This window comes from Sphaerodactylus townsendi, linkage group LG17, assembly GCF_021028975.2.
Source record: "Sphaerodactylus townsendi isolate TG3544 linkage group LG17, MPM_Stown_v2.3, whole genome shotgun sequence".
Lineage (NCBI taxonomy): Eukaryota > Metazoa > Chordata > Lepidosauria > Squamata > Sphaerodactylidae > Sphaerodactylus > Sphaerodactylus townsendi.
Window position 1 is genome coordinate 4,522,429 of NC_059441.1, and position 22,472 is coordinate 4,544,900.

At 49.7% G+C, this 22,472-nt stretch overlaps 1 long non-coding RNA gene across 1 annotated transcript; it reads left to right on the forward strand.

Moving 5' to 3' along the window:
* LOC125424759 lies at positions 1-21,838 on the forward strand. The gene is made up of 4 exons (XR_007243273.1): positions 1-31; positions 387-419; positions 16,652-16,713; positions 21,787-21,838. It is a non-coding gene; the product is annotated as an uncharacterized LOC125424759 (long non-coding RNA).
* Positions 21,839-22,472: the final 634 nt, after the last annotated feature.

A 22,472-nucleotide genomic window follows, 5' to 3' on the forward strand; every position in this document is an offset into this window, starting at 1 on the left:
TCAGATTCAGAAAAACCAGGGATCTTTAATGGTAAGCTTTATGAGTTTGGGGGGAAAAAATTCACTTCTCTTTTTCCTGATGGCTGCTTCCGCTGCATGCTTGGGTGCCTTGTTTTAAACTTAGCAAATTGCATTTTGCAGAAAATGCAAACCTTTAACTGCCTGTATTAGATTAGGTACCATTAGAAATAATAGGACATCCTGAGCCGCGATGTGTTTTTTGTAAGAATTTGCTGTTGTTGATTAATCTTGCTATATTTTATTGCATTAATGATTTGCGCGTAACCCCCCCCTCCCCTTTCTGCTCCACTGTAAAGATATTGCATATGGCTTAATACTTCTCTTCCTCTCTCCCCCCCCCACCCGCTCTCTCCTTTCTATCACAGCCTCTGCAGTTACTCCAGTGCATTGTTGATGAGGTGAGTCGCCCTCTTATGCGCTTTCACTCCTAAAGTCATTCCTAATGGACTGGAAAGCTTATATTTTGTTTCCTAATGAAGCACAATGGCTTTAACGTCCTCAACAGCGAGACAAGTTGCTTCAGAGCTGTCGAGCACCGGCCGGCCTTGTCCCGCACCGGGCCATTCTCTGATTCTCCCTATTGGGAAATCCTCGGGAAAGGCAGACGCGTTTCTGGGGAAGTCTGGGTTCCCCCCCCCCCCCCAGATGGCAGAGAGGCCTTCTCGTTAATTGATCACCTCTCTTTCCTGCCAGATGTGGTAGCAGTGAAGAGACGAAAACCATCCTTTAAACGAGGAAGGCTTCAGCGGGTGCATACAAGGCATTGCAAAGGGTGGCCCCACTAAAAGGAGTTGGAGTTGAATTGTAAACACGAGCACGTTTGTCCAACAAGAACAAATCTTGGGTGCTGTGTGGTTTCCGGGCTGTATGGCCGTGTTCTAGCAGCATTCTCTCCTGACGTTTCGCCTGCATCTGTGGCTGGCATCTTCAGAGGATCTGATGGTAGTAAAGCAGAAGATGCCAGCCACAGATGCAGGCGAAACGTCAGGAGAGAATGCTGCTAGAACACGGCCATACAGCCTGGAAACCACACAGCACCCAAGTGATTCCGGCCGTGAAAGCCTTCGACAATACAAGAGCAAATCGTTTTGGCTTAGCCAAGAGAAGGAAAAGCAGAATGGGAAGGACTTGTTATTTGGACTTTTGTTAGCCAGAGACCCTAAATACTTGGCGGGGGAGGGGGAGGGGGAGAGTTTGCTCTGGTGCAGAGACTGAGTAAGAAAATGAACATTCCAATGCTTGTCTGGAGCTCCCTGCGTGCAACACAGCTGTGCTTTTCGATGGTGGGGAAAGTCTTTGGCATGGTAGGGATTGGTCCTAGCCCAGTGATGGCGAACCTTTTCGAGACCGAGTGCCCAAACTGCAACCCAAAACCCACTTATTTATCGCAAAGTGCCAACACGGCAATTTAACCTGAATACTGAGGTTTTAGTTTAGAAAAAAACAGTTGGCTCTGAGGCGCATGTTACTCGGGAGTAAGCTTGGTGAAGCAACTGTGCAACGCTTCGAATGGATGAATCATGACCCGAGGAGGGTTTACTCAGAAGCAAGCCCCATTGCCAGCAATCGAGCTTACTCCCAGGTAAAGGATCATGCCCAGGCCAGCCTAGGGGTGTTTGGGGGGGTGATTCCCCCCCTGATGAACTCTGTGCACGCATGCCCACAGAAAGGACTGAGTGCCACCTCTGGCACCCGTGCCATAGGTTCGCCACCACTGTCCTAGCCTTTGAATTTAGAAGGTCACTCTCTGGACTGCAGGACGTCATCAGAGCTCTCTGTTCCTTGTGTCAGTGTAGTTCAGAGTTCCTGTTCATATCTGTGTACCCATATGTTTGCACCAGGTTTAGGTTTTATCTGGCTCCCTCTGTCGTCAGGCTGTCTGTCAAGCTACTGTTCTTTCTCTGGAGAACCAGAAAGATACTTTATTTACTTCATTTCCACCCTGCCTTTCTCCCCAGCAGTACCAAAAGCAACCTACAGAATCCCCTTCTCCATTTTATCCACACAGCAACCTTAACTCGTCCACACGGAGGGAGAACGGGAGCATGCGTGCCGGCTCTGCCTCTGCCGATCACCTAGTTGTCTGCAGGGGTCACCTGGCAAACTCCCCCTTCCTATGACCCTCAAGATTCCAGAGCCAGCAGCGCTGGTCAGGGAACGGGGGTGTTCTTGCAGTGATTTCCTCTGCAGGGTCACCTTTGAAGGCCACCAGCCAACCATGCAGAGGCAGAGATCAGGGCCAGCCACTGGCGTAATGCCCATTGGGCAAGGTGGGCAGCTGCCCAGGGCATCACCTTGTGGGGGGCATCAAAATGCTGGGTTCGTTTTTGGGTATTTTAGTGGTTTTCCATTTTTGGCCTGCAGGGGATGCAGTTTTTAGGCTAGCGGCACCAAAATTTCAGGGTATCATCAGGAGACTGTCCTTATGCTACCCCCCAAGTTTGGTGAGATTTGGTTCAGGAAGTCCAAAGTTATGGACTTCCAAAAGGGGTGCCCCTATCCCCCATTGTTTCCAATGGGAGCTAATAGGAGATGGGGGCTACAGTTTTGAGGGTCCATAACTTTGGCCCCCCTGAACCAAACTGCACCAAACTTGGGGGGTATCATTAGGGTAGTCTCCTGATGAGACTCTGAAAGTTTTGAGACTGTGCCTTCAGAAATGTGCCCCCCCCCCACAGCCTGCAACCCCCCATTGACAGCAATGCAGAAAACTCAATGCAGAACTAAAATTCTTGGGCAAATTTCTAGGATGTTCCTGCAGGGGGTGCATTTGTGATGCATCGGCCCAAATTTTCAGGGTATCATCTGGAGATGATGGCACCCCCCAAGTTTGGTGCAGTTTGGTTCAGGGGGTCCAAAGTTATGGACCCTCAAAGGGTAGCCCCCATAGCAAAGAATGGGGGATGGGGCACCTCCTTTGAGGGTCCAGAACTTTGAACCCCCTAAACCAAACTGCACCAAACTTTGGAGGTACCATAAGGACAGTTGCTGATATGTCTAAAAATGAACCCCCTGCAGGCACCAATGTCCTGGTGCAAAAGATTTTTTGGTCATGGTGGAGTGGCCGCCCATGGGGGGGAGGGGGGGCATCCAACTCAGGTTTTGCCCAGGGCTACAGTTTGCCCAGGGCTGCCTCGTTATGCCCCTGGGGCCAGCCAGAGGTGGGATCCAGCAGGTTCTCACCAGTTCCAGAGAGTGGGTTACTAATGATTTGTGTGTGCCGAGAGGGTCTGCTTTTCCGTTAGAAATCCCATTAGGCCCAAAAATCATAAAGTCCTGTTGTTTCCTATGTGGCTGGTTAGCGAAGGTAGAAAACGGGATAATTCTCCCTGTTGGGCTGTTTTAAAAACATGTCTTAGAAATATGGTAAAGTTCCTTGTTTAAGGAAAGTCTCCTACTTTTGATTTCTAGAAACAAAATTAAGTATTTGAAAGTATGAAGTATTTGACAGGCAGTCAATTAGAGGAGAAGTAGTTGTTTCTGTTGGCAGTAGACGATAGGACTTGCTAGAATGAGTTTAAATTATGGACAGAAAGACACCAGCAGGAAATTAGGAACTTTTTTTAACAGTAAGAGTTTTTTACAGTAACAGAGAAATTATTAATGCCCCGCCCCCGGAATGCCCGACCACGCCCCTGTCGTGCCCCGCCCAGCCCCATTGGCGCTACGCCACTGTTTGAATCCCACCACCATGGGAACCTGTTACTAACATTTTTGGATCCCACCACTGGGGCCAGCTGTCTTGTTCCTGTTCTTACCTCCACGCGTTGTGTTCAAGGGTAACGTGAAGGAGTTAAGTGGCGAGTGCGAGACTGGTCCAGGGTCACCTAGCCAGCTTCCATGGCCATGTGGGGATTCAACACTCATCCTCCTCTGACCCGCTAATACACAGGTGTCAAACTCGCGGCCCTCCAGATGTTATGGACTACAGTTCCCATCATCCCCTGCCAGCATGATGCAGGGATGCCAGCATGATGCAGCATGATGCAGGGATGGTGGCAACTGTAGTCCATAAATCTGGAGGGCCGCGAGTTTGACGCCTATGCTCTAATCGCTGCACTCTGCTGGCTTTTTATCGCATTCATTTTAACTGAATTCTGTGGGGTTCGTTTTCGCTTGGCTGGGCTATTTTGAGTGCACGCACTCTCCGCTTCGGCACTTCTGCACTTCATCTGCTGACTGACCACCTGACTTCTGATGGTGACCAGAGCTGCCCTTCCACAGCCAGTCAGAGACCCTTCCTTTCGTCCTGGTGACCGGGGTCCACTCATCCCCTCCGAGTGCAGCGGTGTAGGTCAGGAACATAACCCACCCCGCTGAAGTGCAGTTCTGTGGCTTAGAAGCTGAACGGGACTAGTTGGTCTGGTCTCGGGTGGCCTCCTTGCCACTAGATGGCTCCCTTTCTCATTGCATCAGGAAATGCCGCGCCTCAGATGGCCATCATAGGAAGTGGACCGTGGCCAGAATTAAAGCAACAGAACCAGAACACAAATTGGGATGATTTTTTAATCGATGATTGCAGCTGGCAGACCACCTTGTGTAAGCCAGTCCTTCAAACACGTTGGGTGCATTTGCATGGATTGTCAGGTTATGAACTGTGAAGCCGCACTGTACTAGCATTCATTCATTCATTCATTCATTCATTCATTCATTCATTCATTCATTCATTCATTCATTCATTTATATACCGCCCTCCCCCGAAGGGCTCAGGGTGGTGAACAACAGACATAAATAGAGCACAATAAAATCAAGAACTAAAATCAGTTAAATATTAATTAATTTGGCTCTATACAAAATAAACCCCACCCCATTAAAACGCAGCACACTAAATCAGCATAACAGATGGCACCTACAATCAAGTCCCCTAAAAGAAAAAGAGGGAAGGGAAACGGCAGGATCTATTGATGTTATAAAGTGACCAGCCTCCCAAAAGGCCCGGCGGAACAGCTCAGTCTTACAGGCCCTGCGGAACTCGTTGAGATCCCACAGGGCCCTGACAGCTGGAGGGAGAGCGTTCCACCAGGCCGGGGCCAGGGCTGCAAAGGCCCTGGCCCGGGTAGAGGCTAGCCGGCATTGCATGGCTGTTTATTTTTCGAGCACCGTCAGTGCACAAGGTGCTGTCCGGGGCCCCAGAAGCTGGGTCCTGGCCTTCATCAATTTATCACGTGGTACTAGGGAAAAGGAGGAAAAGGCCAGGATGCGTGTTCATTTCTGTCACACATGCTTGGGCTCAGTTCCAGCACAGGAGATTGCTCATGGTGGGCCTAGCGGAGGACTTCGAGGAAGTCAGAGAGGCAGGGTCTTGCAGATATCGCTTCCCGGATCACTTGTGGTACACTGAATTGAGAATTCCTCTTTGAATGATCACGTCCTTCATAAGAACAAAAGAACATAAGAACTAGCCTGCTGGATCAGACCAGAGTCCATCTAGTCCAGCATTCTGCTACTCGCAGTGGCCCACCAGGTGCCTTTGGGAGCTCACATGCAGGAGGTGAAAGCAATGGCCTTCTGCTGCTGCTGCTGCTCCTGAGCACCTGGTCTGCTAAGGCATTTGCAATCTGAGATCAAGGAGGATCGAGATTGGTAGCCAGAGATCGACTTCTCCTCCATCAATCTGTCCAAGCCCTTTTTAAAGCTATCCAGGTTAGTGGCCATCACCACCTCCTGTGGCAGCATATTCCAAACACCGATCACACGTTGCGTGAAGAAGTGTTTCCTTTTATTAGTCCTAATTCTTCCCCCTCCCAGCATTTTCAATGGATGCCCCCTGGTTCTAGTATTGTGAGAAAGAGAGAAACATTTCTCTCTGTCAACATTTTCTACCCCATGCATAATTTTATAGACTTCAATCATATCCCCCCTCAGACGTCTCCTCTCCAAACTAAAGAGTCCCAAATGCTGCAGCCTCTCCTCACAAGGAAGGTGCTCCAGTCCCTCAATCATCCTCGTTGCCCTTCTCTGCACTTTTTCTATCTCTTCGATATCCTTTTTGAGATGTGGCGACCAGAACTGAACACAGGACTCCCAAGTGCGGTCGCACCATGGCTTTATATAAGGATTGTTCAAATTGCTGGTGTGAAGAGCTCCTTCAGGGCAATCAGAATCACATACGAATCCAGCCCTTCCTGCAGAAGGGCCATGTCTTCCCCCCAAAGACGCTGCGTGAATCTCCACGCAGGCCCTCGGCATCCTTCCGAGAAGCACACCTGGTGGGGGAAATGACATCATTGCCAGTCTTTCCTTATTTATGGAGCGCCTACCGATCAATTGATCGGACCTGCAACCTGGGTTCTCAAACTCTCCTCCCCCTCCATGAGGACTATAAGCTTGTGTTTTTTCTTGGGAGGAAGAACGAATGAGTTCTGAAAAATGCCACCTGCTCCTCAGCTCCATTCTGTGCAGAAATAGCGCAATGAACGGCATGCTGGTTTTTCGACTCCCTGCTTTCCGCAGAAGATGATTCCCGTTTCTCGCCAGGCCCCAGTGGGTGCCCTACTGTTCTCCTTTTCATGTTGGCTCGATAGCTGCCTTGTTTTGTGCTACAGCCCCCCCCCCCCCCACCCGCCTGCTTCATTCTCTTTCTGCTCCCTTCCCTGGGCTCTTTTTAAGATGCAGCCCTGTTGGGGGAGAATAATAGTCCCCACTTATTGTGCTAATGTGTGTGTCTCTTTCTAAATAAGGACCTCATGAGAGAAGGGCTGTTTGCTCTCCGGTATGGTGCAGCTGCTGTTGTTTTCAGTGCGAGCGTTAGCTATTACAAGTGTTTAGTGTTCTAAAACTGATGATCTCGGGCCAAATGCTTCCCTTCTGTGGCAACTTCATGAGAGCAGCTCAGGGCTGGGAAGGGCCTTAAATGCACGGGGGGGGGGGGAGGAACTGCTCCCGTCTCCTTCAGTCTGCAGCTCTTCTTGCACAGCAAGTTCCCCCCGCCCCCCGCACCCACCCCCCGCCTCCATGACAGGTGCACGTTTCCCAACTTGGTGCAGTGATGATCCATATCAGCCCTCAGTTTAGGAGCATTTGACTTCTGTCCCAGACCCCGAGGGTGGAGGTGAAATGGGCAGACTGACCACTTGCTCTCTGAAGGGCAAGGGGATATTTGGCCCGGCCCCCTGTGATGTCGCCTAGGGCAGAGCAGGGGGGCAGTCCTTTCCCTGGATGTCAGTCAGTCCCCTGGTCCATGTTGCCAGTTATTTGTTTGTTTGTTTGTTTGTTTGTTTGTTTGTTTGTTTATGGGATTTTTATACCGCCCAACCCCCGAAGAGCTCTGGGCGGTGCACAACCCAGATTCTACATACAATATATACAAACAAAAACCCCATTAAATTAAAATAATTTAAATTTAAGAATTTAAAACACAGCGGTAAATTCAGTAAAAATGGCGTCAGCAATAACCCCAATTAAACCCTCCCAAGGAGGGGGAAACAGAACAAAAAGTGGGTCCCCTAGATGACAGGGGGACTCCGAAACCGGAGGAATAGAAGGGGCACCTCAATCAGCAGCTGGGCACTCCAAAAGCCCGGTGGAACAACTCAGTCTTACAGGCCCTGCGGAATTCACCAAGATCCCGCAGGGCCCAGACAGCTGGAGGAAGAGTGTTCCACCAGGCAGGGGCCAAGGCTCAAAAGGCCCTGGCCCGAGTGGAGGCCAGCTGCATCATTGAGGGGCCAGGAACCACCAGTAAATTGGCCTCTGCTGAACGTTGACCCTTCGCAGTGTGTAAAGTGCCGTCAGCTTGCAGTGGACTTCTGGCAACGTGAAGAGGTCGCTCTGGGCACAGCTGTCGGGCAGATTCACACTAGCCCGACAAGGGCCTTTGATCTCCGGATAGGAAACCAAAAGGCTTTGGATGAATTACCCGAAAGGAAGCTAGTCGCCAAACGGTGGTAGAACAAAGAACTGGATTACAGCATAGCCAGGAAACAGAATTTACCTGAGAACCAAAGAGAAGGAACAAAGGGTATTCCAATCCGGACCTGGCAGGAGAAAGCAGCTCCAGAGCCCAGGTCTGACACAAAGCCTGCATGAAGCAATGCTATTAGCTGAGCAATATCTGTATCAGAGCGTTTCTTATTTTCTGTTTTTTTAAATGAAATCTTTGGAACACTCAGTGGTTTTGAGTATCTGGAGGAAAAGAACCCAGGATTTAAAAAACAGGCGTGGGGAAACCCCCCCCCCCCAAATTCCTGGCGTTGTGACAGGCAACCCCGTAGGATTTTCAACGTAAAGAGAAGAGCAGAAGTGGTTTGCCCTCGCCTGCTTTTACATGAAGACACTGGACTTCTTTGGTCATCTCCCCTCCAAGGACTAACTCCCGGAGCCCACCCAGTTTAGCTTCCGATATTTGGCAAGGTTGGCCAAAGGCTGGACATCCCGGCCAGGCACAGCATTTTCCCAGACTTTAAAGAGAGAGGAAATCTTGGCACGCTCTGAACGCAACACGAAGGACAGGAGGCCTCAGTCTTCATTTGACCTCGGGACCAGCGGCGTTCATTTGTGCGAGATCTTGGGTGTTTTGCGATCCAGCCGCTTTTGGAGAGGAGCGCGCTCCTTAGTGGCGGCACAGGTGCCCCCAGCCACCTGCGTGGTTCCGAAAGTAATAAAACTGACAAGTGAGGCCTTCGTTTAAAAATTCTGTAGAAGCTGAAGCGATCGGATGTGGACAAAAAAAAAAAACGGGCCCTTCTCGAGATTGCTGTCGGTTACACTGAATTAGACCGGAGTTGCTGCCGCTCTCTGGCCGTGTTTCTTTCACGAGTTAAAATCTCTACATTGATATTTGGACGGTGCATTTTCAGAAATAACATGAACTTGTTTTTAGGGAGAGGTGTGATGGGGAGCGCAGAGTATACTTCTGTCGTCCTGATGTTAAATGTATACGTACAGGAGAGAGTCAAGTGTCAGGATGTATCTATCCATCATCGCGTCTGCCCTGCCCCGAATGGTTTTTTTTGCTGTTCTCTTTACTGGAGCCAGGAATTGTGACCTTACCCGTGTGCACGATTCAAAGGCTATATGGGGACAAGGTAAAACTACAGGTAGGAATAGCTGAATAATTACCTTTAGACCAACCTGAGAAACAAACCTTCCCGAGAGGCCAAACTCATTTAATGGTTCCTAAAAACTCAATCTTGCGGGTGTCAACGGTCATGCTTGATTATTTGCGGCAGCGTTTTATGAAGAAAGCAATAAGAACGCACGGGGCTTTTACAGTGGGGTGCAAGGGAACTATAAATGGGTTCAGTTTTCCCGGCAAAGTCCCTCTGGTCGAGTCAGGTACTGATGGCGCTTCATGCCGCCGTGCCTGAACTATTTAAAGGCAGGGGAGAGGAACTGTGCAGAATGCCTCTGTGTTTTTCGCTGCAAGAACAAAAAACTGACAAAAATGGAACTCGGTTGGCAAGAGAAAAGGCTGCAGCAGCCGCTGTTAAAAGAATAGCCCAGGGGGCTGCAAATTGTTCCAGCGTACCCTGAAATCCCTTGGAAGCCTCCCAGGAGTTCCTCAGTCATCTGTTAGATTTTTCTTTTGAGGAGCGTAGCCATGTTGGTACCTTAAAGACCAACAAGATTTTGAAAGAATCAGCTTTTGAGAGTCAAAAGGGGCATTGGTTCTTGAAAGTCCGTACTCCAAAAACCTTGTCAGTCTCTCCTGGACAGTCTTGTTCTGTGATGTTTTTAGCACTTATCTGCTCAGTTAGAATATGGGTAATGGCAGCAGGACCTCTGGGAAGGGTTGTTACCTGTACAGGTATTCCAAATGTAACTTCCTCCAATTGGGTCATCATAGCCAACAGGCATTTATTTACCCTTGTCCTTTGGCAAGGCCCTGCGCAGTTATTTCGCTACTTTAATCTCTGCCCCGCATCCTCTCACTAGGCATGGTGAAAGTAAGATGGAGAGTTCCGAGAAGGAGGCGGAAGCAAGGGAGGAAGTCCCTGAGAGTATCAGTCTACATCAAAGGATAGGACCAGCATGATAGAGTAAAGGTGACAAATTCCTAGGTCCCTTTCTAGTCACTGGCTATCTAGTAAAAAACCCTCTATAGGTTGAGGCAGGAAACAGCATAAAGTCCCTTTCTTCCAACAGCCAATACTGGAGATTCTCTCTACCAAGCTTAGCCACGCGTGTGTGCCCAGGTAAGCTTCCCTGTGTTCAGCCTCTGTGCCGCTCTGCTCGTTGTGCAAGGGAAAAACACACATACCAGGTGTTGTTTCTGGAGAGCCACAGGTTGCAGACCCCTCACCAGAGTCAGTTGGTAATATTGGTAGTGGCGGCAGAGCCTCTGGAATTCGCCATGCTGGAAAAGCGTGGGAGAATCTCCAGTATTGGCAAGCCCCACCCTCTTGGTTGACACCAGCAATAGGTGAAACCTGGCTGGAGCTGAGCATGAACTGAACATGGACCCTGAATGTGGCCCAGAATCCTCTGCTCTGTGCAAGGCTCCTACAGCAGGCATGTGGCTATGAGAATGGGTTCTGCAAAGGTTCACAGCTTTGGAGGCCAAGCGCAGGCAGAGACATTCACCAAGGAAGTCAAGTGGGGATATCTCCAGATGGTGCCTTGGCAGGCTTCCTGTGCATCTTTGTGTCCCACAGCATGATTGGAGGTGGCATCAGAATGCTTGCCGAATGGTACCCATTCAGTCTTTCCAGAGTCAGCACTATAAGAATTGGACATTAAGGTGCAAGTAGACGTGGAGTCAAGCGATCAGGAGTCAGCAACTAGTATGATACCAATAACAACAACAACAATAACCAGCCAAAGCTGGGCTCAGGGCGGCTGACACACATATTTAAAACAACCAATAAGCCATATTAATAAAGTAGTAAATTAAAACATTCCGTTGTATAACAGATACCCGAATGGTGACTCAAAACCTTCCCCATCAATTACCAGTTCTGCCTCCACCCCGGTTCTAGATCATATGGGGCGAGAGAGGAGGTAACCAAGACGTTACGGTTTAGGATCGGCATCTTCAGTTGTAAGCCCAGTGGAACAGTTTGGCCTTACTGGCCCTGCAAAAGTTATTTAAATCCCACAGGGCTGTGATGTCCTTCGGGAGTGGGTTCCATCAAGCATAGGTGTCAAACTCGTGGCCCTCCAGATGTTATGGACTACTGTTCCCATCATCCCCTGCCCGCGAGCTTGACACCTGTGAATCCAACAGGGAGGCCCTGGCTCTGGTGGAACTCAGCCAAATATCCGAATGAAAGAAGTGTGGAGCAGAGACTAAAGTAGCGAAATAATTGCACAAGGCCTTGCCAAAGGAAAGGCCTCCATCAATGCCTGTAGGCTATGACGACCCAATTGGAGGGAATTACATTTGGAATACCTGTACAGGTAACAACATTGGGAGATGTTGGCTTCTGTGCCCCACTTGTTGGCCTTTTGGGAGCAGCAGGTTAGTCACCTCTTGAAATGGTTCTAGGCTCGAGGGAATGTTGGTGCGACCCAGCAGGAGTGCTCTTACGTTCTTGTCTTTTGAGTCCCTGTGCTATGGCCACCATTCTCTCTGTGCCCTTCTCTTGCCCCTGGTTTGTCTGCTGGGAGATGGTTGGATTTTGCCTCCAGTTGTTGAACCTTTCCCATAGGTCTACATCATAGGTGTCAAACTCGCAGCCCTCCAGATATTATGATGAAGAAGAAGAAGAAGTAGAGGAGTTTGGATTTATATCCCCCCTTTCCTGCAGGAGACTCAAAGGGGCTGACAATCTCCTTGCCCTTCCCCCCTCACAACAAACACCCTGTGAGGTAGGTGGGGCTGAGAGAGCTCCGAGAAGCTGTGACTAGCCCAAGGTCACCCAGCTGGCGTGTGTGGGAGTGCACAGGCTAATCTGAATTCCCCAGATAAGCCTCCACAGCTCAGGCGGCAGAGCGGGGAATCAAACCCGGTTCCTCCAGATTAGATACACGAACTCTTAACCTCCTACGCCACTGCTGCATATGGACTACAGTTCCCATCATCCCCTGCCAGCATGATGCAGGGATGATGGGAACTGTAGTCTGTAACATCTGGAGGGCTGTGAGTTCGACACCTGTGGTCTACATAGTGATAGCAACATTCTTCTGTTGTTTTTGACAGATTCTAGCAACCAAGTTACTTTAGAGAGTGGGAAATTGGGGCTCGGCCTGCGAGACCATCCGGAAGTACCCGACCTGCTGTATATCAGCTGAGTGGATTATCTGGTCTGATCATTTTAATCTCTGCATCTTCCTGATGTAGGTTATTAATGGGTTATTTATTCCATACTGAAAAATGCAGGTCATGAATACATAGAGAAATGTGTGTGTTTGGATGCTCAGGAGAAACACAGGGGTGCCGTGGTTAGAGTGTCAGACAAGGATCTGGGCAACCCAAGTTTGAATCTCTTGCTCTGCTGTGGAGCTCGTTGGACCACCTTGGGCCTGTCACCCGGGGTTCTTGTGGGGATAAAATGGAGGAGAAGAGAACAGTGTCAGCTGCCTGGAGTCCCTCTTGGGGACGACGGTGGCCTAGAAAAGAAGGACATACTCAAAAATAAAGATCAGCCTTGCAAAGGATTTTGGAGGTGTCCGGGCTCGGCTGCAGCGCCCGGACTTGCCCCACTGAGTCCCGCACCAGCTGGTACTGCGGGAGATGGGAAGGCTGCAGAGGAGCCTCTTGCAGGGAGGGTGAAGGCCTTAAAGGCCTCAGAGGCCTGATTCAAAGGGGAAGGCAGGGAAGAGAGGAGGCTGAGGCCCAGCAAGCCCACAGCTGAGGTGGCTGGAGAAGATGGGCTGGAGACGCAGCTGGGATGAGGGAGAGGAGTGAGAGGGCAGAAGGGATATAAGGAAGTGGGAATGGGCGAGTCTGGAGCTACCGCAGCAGCAGGGAATGTGGGTGGGGGTGCGAAGAGACAAGGGAAAGGAACAGCTCCAGGGTGGGAAGTGGGAAGGAGGGAAGAGGACCCTGAAGCCCAGACCCCTTTTGGGAACCTAGACCCCGGTTCAAGCTGGTCCCCACCCTGTGCAGTAACAGGGTGGGAGTCGTTCACGCAAGCTGTAAACACCTCTCCCTATGAAGCATCAAGGGAGAGAGAGAGGGACGGTGCGAACTCTCAAGCCAGACCGGGGAAGGGAGGCAAGGAGGCCTGCTAGGAGGAGGGTGGCGTGGACGAGGGCTGCCCCGTACACCCAGTTCTTTGTGGGCGCGGTGGTTTCTTGGCCCTTGGGCCAATTGGGAGAGTCGTCATCTGGGGAGACCAACCCCCGGGTTAGGGAGGAGGGAAGGACACACCACCCAAAGGGCCCGGGCGAGGGGGGGGGGACGCCACAGGAGGGTCCCTGACAATATTGCTGCTGCCACTGCCGGGTGACCGCTTGACTACCACTTCCATCAAATTTGCTCAAATGCCCCAGCTCTCTGCCCTGGGGGGGCTCTCTGCCTCTGCAGGTGCAATATCAGGGGGAGGCCTCCGTGCGTGGCCGTCCCCGCACCCGTCTCCTCCCCTCGCTAGGGCTTGCAGGTTCTGCTTGAGCTCCTCTCTGACGAGTGCTAATCGCGAAATGCCAAGCGAGGGTCTGGCTGGAGTCGTCCCCCCCCCCCACATATTAAACATTCTGAACTTGTCCTTTTGCTCATAGATTGTGCATAATTAATAATTAAACAGTTTCCGTTGTAATGGGTTGACCTGCCTGAACTGTTCATTATTCACCAGGCAAAGGCATCACTCAAAACACAGGCGACCGACCCCCCCATTCCCCCCCTCGGCTTCACCCTTCTCTGTTCTCAGGCTGTGTGTATACAAATCGGTTTGGTTTGACGACCCCCCCCCACCCCACCCCGCCTCCGGGCTTGTCCCTCCCAGCCCTCTAAAGGGAAGGGGGAAATCGAAAGGAAGCCGTTCTGCTTTGGGGCTTGCTCTGGGCGCAGCAGGGTCCTTTGGAGGAACTGTGGTGCTGTTCTTGATGCATCTTTGCAGTGGCCCTTTTTATACGTTCCGCGCGTCCCCCACGGTGATGCAAATTCCCCGGTTCAAATATCGCCTTATCACCCGACTTGGTCGCCTCGGGCAAAACTGGCGTGCTTGAAGAAACACACAGCCTATCTCAGAGAGTTCCCGCAGAGGTCTTCAGTGTCCAGAGTTGCTTTGACAGTGGGCAGTATGGCTCGGTAGAGCTTTTATAGTGGTCAGGGAGAGTCAGCTGACTGGCTTTGTCCAATAGGAAGCTTGGGTGCAGTTTGACTCCTTTCGCAGGTCCCACCTTCAGGATTAGCCAGAACTTGCTTGAGCTGCATCCATAAGACACTAGTTCTAGACCAGTGGTGGCGAACCTATGGCACGGGTGTCAGAGGTGGCACTCAGAGCCCTCTCTGTGGGCACACACAAACAGAGTCTCCCCCCCCCCCCCCATCTAGGCTGGCCTGGGCCGCTGGGCTCAATTATTAGCATTAAACCTAAGACCTAGTTTTGGGGAAGCAGTGTAGGCAACCCTGTTAAGCACTGTTAAACCCCATTGATTTTCATGAGAAGAACTAAAGCATGATCCTTTACCTGGCAGTAAGCTCAGTTGCTGGCAATGGGAATTGCTTCTGAGTAAACTCTCCTAGGGTCGTGATTCACCCGTTGGAAGAGTTGCACAGTTGCTTCAAAGCAAAGTCACCGACTACCACTAAGCTTACTCCCGAGTAACGCATGTCTCGAGCCAACCATTTTTTCTAAACTAAACCCTCAGTATTCAGGTTAAATTGCCGTGTTGACACTTTGTGATAAATAAGTGGGTTTTGGGTTGCAATTTGGGCACTTGGTCTCGAAAAGGTTCACCATCACTGTTCTAGACCCACTCGGGACTAGTGTCGCTGCAGTCCTGCAAAATCATTATATCGGCCTACCTTACATGGGTGTTATCTGGATAACTTAAGTGAGGCACTCAAATTACAATTTAAGATGTGGCATTTGTATACCGCCGCCACCTCCCGCTGACGCCTTTTGCAGGCGGGCTGCGGAAGAGCCGTGGTTTCCTGCACCGCCGGTTCAGTCGTACCAGTTCACAGCCGCTCTTTCTGCACGGCGGGAATCACAAACCGGGCCTCGGAATGCTCTTTCCCGTTTCCTCTTCAGTTACTTTTGATTTAAATTGTATTTTGCTGCAATTTCCGATTGTTTGAATCGGAAACAAAGCCTTAATAAGAGTTCTAGTTAATTTTCTGTCTTGTAATTACCACTCTCATTTTTCTGATAATTGGCTGCCGCAATTATATGTATATTTACTAATCACGTCGGCAGCTCGCCGGCCGCGTCTTCCTGCCGCCATTGATAACGACGGGCGGGCTGGTGGGTATCGCGGAGGTGCTGCTAATCGTCACCCTCATCATCTCGTATTAAAAAATAAATTCTCCCTCCCCCACCCCCCACAACACCGCATCAAAGCTATTTTCTTCGCAACCCCCCCCCCGTAATGAACAGCACACGCGCATTTGACACAGTTGTGTGCGAGAGAAATTGTTTGGCGCCCACCAAATGCGGCACGCTCCCGAGTTTCTTGCCTGCAGCACTGCAAGGTTGTATGGGATGATGTATGGCTCTTGCAAATGGCCAAAGCGCTCCAAAGCACTACAAGATTAAAATAAGTCATTCCTTTGTTAATTTAAATAGGTGCATGCATCATACTTTGCGGAGCACTCAGGGCTGGGGGGACGCAAACGTGGGGAGGGGGAAGAGACGGTAGCAAAAGCCGCCGAAAGGTATTTTTAATAGCAAATGAGAATAGATGAGAAGAGAGTCATTTGCAGCTGACTCCTGTTTTATGTGGCTCTCGTGTTCCAACTGTAGGTCTAATGAGATGACTGTTAAAGTACTGTGCAGCGCAATTTCATTACATCCTGAGCAGTTACACTATAAACACTAGCAAATCTCTCTTGTCAGTCTTGGTGGGGCAGGGGGGGGGGGCAGGGGGAGGGAAGGGTCTCTCAATTTGCAAATCCCCCATGCGCCGGCGAAATACTCCTCCCTAAAATAACCCGATAGTTTCACGCACGTTGTTAGAAACGTAGTGGCAGATTTTTGTTTTGATGGGTTTTCTGTTAATTGGACTCACAGTTTTCTAATTTTTTAAAATATTATCTTTCCAGCATTCCCCCCCCCCCTTTTACACCCACCCACCCACGCTTCCATTCCACCTCTCCTCCTTAAATCTAACAAGATTTGGGATTGCTAAGTGTAAATAAATAGCAACTAGGATGCAGGAAGCAAAGATCGGTGCAGGAATAATTTCCCGGCTCTTTGTTAATTACAAGACCATTTGGGTGTTACTTAAATAATCATTAATTTCTCATTTACACTCTCCCCACCTTTGGTTCTGCCCTGTGGCTACCGTTGTCCCTTTCTTGGCTCCCCTCGGTCGGTCGTCGTTCCACATGTTTTTTACCCATTGTGTAACATTCATTACTTCCAAATGCCAGATTCCTAACATGTTCCTGAGACGTCCTCCCTTTCTTTCCCGCCGACTGGTTTTCAGTCTGGAAGCAGCTACACAATTAACAAATGGGGCTCACCCTCTCTGGTTTGTCTCCCGTCTCTCACCCTCTGTGTGTGTGTGTGTGTGTGTGTGTGTGTGTTTCCCCTCCCTCCCCCTGACCTTCTGTCCTCCCCCAATCCAAACCCAATTGCAGGAATCGCCCGTCCTTCCGGTTGGGGAGTTCTCCGAGCCGTTTGTACACTTCATCACTCAATGGTAAGCTTCGTTTGCAAATGTTCCGTGCCCTTGATGTAAATGATACATGCCATTAACTCCACAGTTCCACAGGACCTTCTGGCTTCCTCGGTATCCTTCCAGAGACGCCAGGGACTGGGGAGGCCTTGGGCAGTTGGGCCGGCAAAGCTCCACAAACTGTTTAAATTATGTAAACGTTATTTACACAAAGGGTCATAAAAGTACTTCGGAGGGAGAATGTTTACCCCCCCCCCTCCTTGTTTTAATAAATGACTGGGGACCTGGGTGTATTCTCCAGGAGCTAGCTGTGTGTGGGTTTTGTTTTGTTATTGTTGTATTTTTAAATCACTGGAAGAGGAATGACAGATAATCATATTTATAGCCATTATTCAGGCATCCCGATATTATTTATGTTAAAAAGAGAGAGAGAGAGCCCTGTCTCTCCTTTTAACATGAGCTAAACTGTGCACATGATTGATTTGTTGGCTTTTCATTTAGAAATGGTTTTATGGGTTTTCTTCTTTGAGAGGCTGTTCTCGATAGTGGGCACGTTTCTATTTCTAAACCGTACCGTAGGGCACGTTCGGTTGCTTCCACGTGAGCCACCTTGTTTGATAGGGGGCCACTTCAATTAACTGGGAGGAAGAATTTTAAAGGAATCTGTGTTAAAGAAGGAATATCCTAAGCACCAAAAGGATAAAGATCTGTACGCAGCCTATTATAATGAATAGGGGAAAGTCATTTTAATGCCACACTTATATGAAAAGCTAATAAGCAAGCCCTAAAGCAATAAGAAAAAGGTTGAACTTTAGGGACAGAGGAGGATTTCCCCCCTCTCTTTCTTTTTCCAAAATGAACATTTGGATCAAACTAGAAATTTGGGTATAATTTAGCATAAGAGGGAGGGAGGGGATTATGTCATACTTGGAAGGGCATCAGTTTGTTTGTTTGTTTGTTTGTTTGTTTGTTTGTTTGTTTGTTTGTTTGTTTGTTTATTTATTATTTCTTCGATTTTTATACCGCCTGATCCCCAAAGGGCTCCGGGCGGTGAACAGCACAATTCAAACATCAGCAGGAGCAAGTCATACACAAAATACAAATACATAGGCTCCATCCCATAATCATCAATAAAACAACCTAAAAACTCATATAAAACTGCGGATAACAGTTGATACAAAAATAAACAAGAGGCGTCCAGAAACCCCAATTTAAAACCTACCCCCAAAAGGGGGGATGGCGGGCCCCTCAATTACACCTGCCCTGTCCTTCCACTTTTAATCAGGCTGAGATCTGATCCTTTGGAAAGGAGGACTACAAACCATTTCCTTCCTCAAGCCCAGTAAAAGAAAAGAGTGCTCAGTACAGCGCAGGATCAGGTTACTACGGTATTAAGAGGGCAACTTGTGTTAAAATGCGTTGGGGCACACAATCAACCTGGGGCCCCAGAAGACGCCCCCCTCGTTCCCTGGTTTCAATTCCCCATTTCTTTGGATGCAAAAAAAAAATTCGATGGGTGTCAACAGAGCCCAGTTCTGAGGAGGTGATCTGGGGCTGAGAGGGTGAATCGTTTGGATAGGCTAAGAGGATGCCGGCTGAAACAGATGCGAGAGAGCCGTTCTCTGGGAATGTCCCAAAAGGCAGCGTTCCGATAAACAAATGAACAGTGGAACTTTCCAGTTAATTGAAATAATAAATACAAAGGTTTATGTTTATTATAAGACTGATCCACTTTTGGGGTAGATTTGGCTTTTGTACCACAAGTCGTAATTGTGGGCGATCTCTCCTGCTCTTGAAAAGTAAGGGACAAGGGACAGCCGGCACCTTTCTGTCTGCGCCCAGAGATTAATCGGAGAGCGCATTGTTTTTATATTTTTTTAATTGAGGCGAGAGGAGGGCAAACCTCCATAGAAATGTCCACAGATGTCAGGCTGAAGCGTGAATGATGGCAGATAATAGCCTCGTTCTCCCACGAGATCCAGCTACTTCGGAATGTCAGATTACGAGTGTTGTTGCCAGGGCGGCTTTGAGCGGCTTGCAAGAATGCAGCCCACAGTTGGGCTGTGCACGGTTATTAGGGGAGTGATCCACCGGACCTGCTCGCTGCCACCTCTGCGCTGTCATTGCTGATGGCAGTCAGAGCTGGCATGGCCCCTGGCGGAAGGCACATGCAACGCCGCACAGCGCCACTGGCTGCCCTGGGCAACCGTGGCTTTTTCGATGAGTGATTCTTCCTGCACACTTTTGGTCTGTAGCAAGCAGAACCAGATCCACAGGTGACTCAGTTCTCATTTCATTTGTTGATTGACTACATTTGCGTCCTGCCATTAAGAAGAAGAAGAGTTTGGATTTATATCTCCCCTTTCTCTCCTGCAGGAGACTCAAAGGGGCTGACAATCTCCTTGCCCTTCCCCCCTCACAACAAACACCCTGTGAGGTAGGTGGGGCTGAGAGCTCCAAGAAGCTGTGACTAGCCCAAGGTCACCCAGCTGGCGTGTGTGGGAGTGCACAACTAATCTGAATTCCACAGATAAGCCTCCACAGCTCAGGCGGCAGAGCTGGGAATCAAACCCGGTTCCTCCAGATTAGATACATGAGCTCTTAGCCTCCTACGCCACTGCAGCTACCAATTTAAAACAGACATGATAAAAAAAAATTCACGTTGGAATCCACCTCCTCCCAAATACACCTCCTTCAAACCATTTTTTAAAGTGTGAAAAAACCCACCCAGAATTGAAATGCGGATCAAAGTTTGAAAAAATACATACCAAACATAAAAATATTGGCTAGAGAGGAAGGATGGTTGAGGGAACACCAAAAGAAACAAAAAAAAGTTCTTCGCCTTCTGGCGGAAGACGGCAACCGAAGCGGACAGGCGGATCTGGTTGAGTTCCAGAGTTCCTTCTTGTCTGTGAACAGAGATGGGGGAGGGATCCGACTAAGCCAGCGCTGGTTCCAGGTTTGGGGAAGGTTGCTTAGGTGCAGAGGTCTCAGGGTCCCCCTCCCCATCTGTACCTACCTCCAGCCCCCCTCCCCCACCCTGGTCACACCTTCCTTCCCTCTCACCAGCCTGCATTTCCTTTTCCTGCCCACTTGTGAGACCTCCCACCACCCTTTCCCCCTGGTGGCCCTGGGCAGTGCATGCAGTTGGGGGTGCAGGTGGTGGTGGAGGTGGAGCAAGTCCTGGGGGGGGCGGGTTTCAGAAACAGCGGGCCCCAGTCGCGACCCCACCTGAGGTTCCACTGAAGCTGACCACAGGCTGAGTGCAGAAGGAGCCCCCGCCCTGCCTGAAGCCACTGCTCACTAGCGATAATGGACCGTCCAACACAGACGAGAACCCAAGGATTGGGTCCTGCCACAGATGCCGGTTTCTGTACCCCCCTCTTTTGCTTTGGGGCTGGTGCCGCAGTGGCTCTCCAGGCCAGCTCTGCATTGCTCCAGGGGCCCTGGAAAGAGCCAGAAAGCTGCAGGTGAGCGAAGAGGTCACTGACGGAGCGGTCCAGCCATCTGAACCGAGAGGGACGGATTTGCTTGAGGCTGGGGCTGGGCCGTGGCTGCCTGCCTGTCGAGACCAAACGAAGAGGGACTGCCTTCGTTCCACTCACGAGAGTCTGAGTGGAGGAAAGTTTACAACGATTGGAAAGCATCCACTTTTCTTTCTTTCCAGTCATAGAAATCAAAATGTCTCTTGAAACAGCTGCCCACGGAAGCGGCATTGCATTCTCCAGAAAGCCCCCAATTGTGTGTCGCTTGGAGGAAAGTTTGTAGAATTGATGCCAGCTCCCTGCTCCGGCTGTGAGGGACGTGGGGAGGGTTCCCTCATTGCCTGTTGCACCGTTGGTAGAAAACGGCTGTTGTGCTTCTCCCAGGAGGGCTCTTCCGGTTTCTGTATCCCTAGAGTGACCTGAAAGCAGGACCAACAGCATCCAGTAGGCCACCCGGGGCTCGGTTACCTGAGCACTTCAACGTGGTTATTTGCACCCTTGCGCCAATAAGAACTTCTGGTTCTTTGCGTTGGCGCTACTGGAGAGCCTGTATGTCTGCAGAGGCGTATCAGGGAGAAATGGCGCCCAGGGACAACCCCTTCTTGGGCACCCCTCTGCACCAGAGGCCGGGGCGGGACTAGGAGGGGTGGGGGCGTTCGGGAGCAGGGCCTGGGGAGACCAAAAGCTGGCCTGCATGGAGGCCAGGGGGCGGGTCTCAGTGGCGTGCAGCTGGGACGCACGCCTCTTGGCAACGTGGGGGGTGCCTTAAGAACATCCTGAGTGTAGGAAGTGACCCCAAACATGCAATGTGGGCAATGTGGAGCAGCAGTGGCATAGGAGGTTAAGAGCTCGTGTATCTAATCTGGGGGAACCGGGTTTGACTCCCAGCTCTGCCGCCTGAGCTGTGGAGGCTGATCTGGGGAATTCAGACTAGCCTGTGCACTCCCACACACGCCAGCTGGGTGACCTTGGGCTAGTCACAGCTTCTCGGAGCTCTCTCAGCCCCACCTACCTCACAGGGTGTTTGTTGTGAGGAGGGAAGGGCAAGGAGATTGTCAGCCCCTTTGAGTCTCCTGCAGGAGAGAAAGTGGGGATATAAATCCAAACTCCTCCTCCTCCTCTTCTTCTTCTTCTCCTTCTCCTTCTCCTTCTTCTTCTTCTCCTTCTTCTCCTTCTCCTTCTTCTTCTTCATCCTCTTCTTCTTCTTCTTCTTCTTCTTCTTCTTCTTCTTCTTCTTCTTCTTCTTCTTCTTCTTGGTGGTGTCACTGTTTATGGCTCAAGCTTTGAAATAGAAGAGAAGCTGGAAGGATGGATTGATTGATTGATTGATTGATTGATTGATTGATTGATTGATTGATTGATTGATTGATTGATTGATTGATTGATTGATTGAAATATGTTTATGCCTGCCATTCTCCCAGGCATTCTCGAGTTAAGACTCATCCTTCACGTTTTATGCATAAGGCCAATTCTTTTCTTTTTTAAAAAAAAAAAAGTGGTCAATCAAAACTGGTGATTAAAAAAAACCCAACCTTCCACATTTTAAGTGAATGCAGAAAATAGTCCTTTTTTAAAAAATACACCGTCTTTTTTTTCTTTCTTTGGTCTCCAGCATGAGAAAACAGCCCAAGGAACGGCCTGCTCCGGAAGAGTTAATGGTGAGTTCTCCCTGACACCCAAACAATAAAACTTTGCTAATTTATTGCAGGCGAAAGTTTGTTGATTGTGTTTTCTCCACAAGTTAACCAACGCTAAATCTAAATTTTGCTTCCAGCTCTGACAGCCGGCAGATGCTGGCAAGTCACGCAGATAACTTCTCCCCTCCTTCCGTTGTCACGCTTAGCTCCATTTCATGAAGGCTTTAATGACGGGCGGGAATCCCTGACATTTGGCGTGCTCTGGTATTCCTGTCAGGCTTGAGTGTATTGACCTCTGCAGCCACTGGAATGGCCTTGGCGTTGGCATTTATGGCATCTGTTGGAGAAAACCACTCTTACGACAAAACTATGCTCCAGGTTTTGCCAAGATTTTCATTGTCGGGGGGAGCGAAAGTCTGCCTTGCAAGAGGTCCTGGGAGAATTGCTCTCATCCTTTTTTACAGCCTCCTGCTTTGGTAGTCTGCTGGGTGCTGGGCCCCTCAAGTCATAACCAAAATCCAAATCCAAAACCTTTATTAGGCATAAAACCGGTGTGTGTCAAGAATTCCAAATACAGTAAGAAGGTAATTATTGCGCAACTTGCAGTACACAGAGCAAAAATATAGCAACAGCTTCAGAGATTTCAACATTAGAGTTATTT